The sequence below is a fragment of the Triticum dicoccoides genome, unplaced genomic scaffold (genome assembly GCF_002162155.2).
Source record: "Triticum dicoccoides isolate Atlit2015 ecotype Zavitan unplaced genomic scaffold, WEW_v2.0 scaffold33492, whole genome shotgun sequence".
Taxonomy (NCBI): domain Eukaryota; kingdom Viridiplantae; phylum Streptophyta; class Magnoliopsida; order Poales; family Poaceae; genus Triticum; species Triticum dicoccoides.
Window position 1 is genome coordinate 1 of NW_021264188.1, and position 2,500 is coordinate 2,500.

A 2,500-nucleotide genomic window follows, 5' to 3' on the forward strand; every position below is an offset into this window, starting at 1 on the left:
ATTGTAAGTGGCAGAGTGGCCTTGCTGCCACGATCCACTGAGATCCAGCCCCATGTCGCACGGATTCGTCCCTCCCCCACAACTTTCCTTCACCAAGTAAGGTTCGAACATGCCATCAAAATCTGCACCGCAAAATCATGAGGACTAGAAATGGCTAAGTCCCTTGTAAGACATACCCTTGGACCCAATAAGGCCAGTGGAAACAACACTCAAAACTATATGTGCCAAATGCAAAAGATACTTGGCCGATTCATGCGGATGCCGTCGTCAGAGGCTACACTGCTAAGTCATGCTCAAGGCAAATGGTATAGTCCCTTATATGACATATACAATCACTCAATAAGGCCAGTGGCGAGCACACTCAAAAGTATATGTGCCAAGTGAACAAGATACTTGACCGATTCATTCGGATGCCTTCATCAGGCTAAACAGCTATGTCATGGACAAGACAAAATGGTAAAGTCCCTTGAATGAAATACGTAATCACTCGATAAGGCCAGTCGCGAGCACACTCAAAACTATTTGAGGCAAGTGACCAAGATACTTCAGCGATTCATGTGTGCAACTCATCACAAAGACCCTTACACGGACCCATGAACGGGCTGTACAGGGACACGGGAAAGAAGTGCTTGACATACTTCATGGACGGATGTGGACGCGCCCCATGGATCACCAGGAAAAAACACTTAAAGGGAGCCGTGAACGGGCCGTACGAGGAAACGGGAAAAAACTGGCCGACAGCTGTCGTGGACGGAAGTTGACGCGCGCCATGGAAAACTGGGCAGAACCACCTACGTGGCACATAGACGGACCCTTACACGGAGCCGTGAACGGGCTGTACGTGGACACGGGAAAAAACTGGCCGACGGCCGTCGTGGACGGAAGTTGACGCGCGCCATGGAATACTGGGCAAAACCACGTACGTGGCACACGCCGCGTACACAGACCCTTACACGGACCCGTGAACGGGCTGTACGTGGACACGGGAAAAAACTGGCGGACGGCCGTCGTGGACGGAAGTGGACGCGCGCCATGGAAAACTAGGCAAAACCACGTACGTGGCACACGCCGCGTACACGGACCCTTACACGGACCCGTGAACGGGCTGTACGTGGACACGGGAAAAAAGTGCCCGACGGCGGTCGTGGACGGAAGTTGACGCGCGCCATGGAAAACTGGGCAAAACCACGTACGTGGCACACGCCGCGTACACGGACCCTTACACGGACCCGTGAACGGGCTGTACGTGGACACGGGAAAAAAGTGCCCGACGGCCGTCGTGGACGGAAGTTGACGCGCGCGATGGAAAACTGGGCAAAACCACGTACGTGGCACACGCCGCGTACACGGACCCTTACACGGACCCCGTGAACGGGCTGTACGTGGACACGGGAAAAAAGTGCCCGACGGCCGTCGTGGACGGAAGTTGACGCGCGCCATGGAAAACTGGGCAAAACCACGTACATGGCACACGCCGCGTACACGGACCCTTACACGGAGCCGTGAACGGGCTGTACGTGGACACGGGAAAAAAGTGCCCGACGGCCGTCGTGGACGGAAGTTGACGCGCGCCATGGAAAACTGGGCAAAACCACGTACGTGGCACACGCCGCGTACACGGACCCTTACACGGACCCGTGAACGGGCTGTACGTGGACACGGGAAAGAAGTGTCCGACGGCCGTCGTGGACGGAAGTTGACGCGCGCCATGGAAAACTGGGCAAAACCACGTACGTGGCACACGCCGCGTACACGGACCCTTACACGGACCCGTGAACGGGCTGTACGTGGACACGGGAAAAAAGTGCCCGACGGCCGTCGTGGACGGAAGTTGACGCGCGCCATGGAAAACTGGGCAAAACCACGTACGTGGCACACGCCGCGTACACGGACCCTTACACGGACCCGTGAACGGGCTGTACGTGGACACGGGAAAAAAGTGCCCGACGGCCGTCGTGAACGGAAGTTGACGCGCGCCATGGAAAACTGGGCAAAACCATGTACGTGGCACACGCCGCGTACACGGACCCGTACACGGACCCGTGAACGGGTATGAGAGGTCCGGGAAAAAATGGCCCATACACCATGCGAACCGGCTCAAAACCAGCTAATGATGGTCAACGAACGGTGCCATGGCAGCGAAAACATGTCTCATGGCAAAAAAACGCTGCCACGGCAGCGTTTCAAAAACAGTGTACCCCTCCTTCACAAACTAAGGGCAGGGGTCCCAATGGGGGCTAAAACCCTCGGGTATAGTAGGGAGGAGGGGTCCTTCCTGGTGGGCGTACGGAACACGGGTGATTTTTCTTAGGGAAAACACCCGTGTTCACGTACGCCCATCCTTTCCCAACGTTGCCTTGGATGTCCCGTCGTTATGCCATCACGAAGGTGTTGGCCCGGTCCCGTGTACGTCTCGTGAGAAATTCTGACCCAACAGCCGAAGGTGGCTCGGGAAACAGGAAAGTACCCCGTTGCGTGCACGATCCGACCGACGGTAAAC